The sequence below is a fragment of the Penaeus monodon genome, chromosome 19 (genome assembly GCF_015228065.2).
Source record: "Penaeus monodon isolate SGIC_2016 chromosome 19, NSTDA_Pmon_1, whole genome shotgun sequence".
NCBI lineage: Eukaryota > Metazoa > Arthropoda > Malacostraca > Decapoda > Penaeidae > Penaeus > Penaeus monodon.
In genome coordinates this window covers 49,145,472-49,145,750 of record NC_051404.1, presented here as the reverse complement: position 1 = coordinate 49,145,750, position 279 = coordinate 49,145,472, and the positions used below count along the sequence as shown (strand labels likewise).

The window sequence follows — 279 nt, the reverse complement described above, 5'->3', positions numbered from 1 at the left end:
CTTGGTAAGCAACCAAAACAGCATTCAAAAGAGAAATGAATGTAGTATCTCAAGTTATCCTAATCACAAAGTTTGATTGAAGGAAGTTAAAAGAGAAACAACTAAAACATTTACAATCTTTTCTTAGTCCCCCCTCCCCTTAAATAATCTCCTATACCATTCTTCTTAAAGTTTTTATTGACTCCAAATTTTGCTGGTATCACTGGAATGCTTATGAAAATGAGCAGAAAACAACAACGGGGATTTTTTTATTTCACCCCCTTTTCTCAAGCAAATATT

General features: G+C 33.0%; 1 protein-coding gene across 1 annotated transcript in view; it reads right to left on the bottom strand.

Moving 5' to 3' along the window:
• LOC119585430 (ribosome biogenesis protein BMS1 homolog) overlaps nt 1-279 on the bottom strand; it is a gene marked incomplete in the record, with an annotated part of 34,374 nt that overhangs the window by 22,276 nt on the left and 11,819 nt on the right.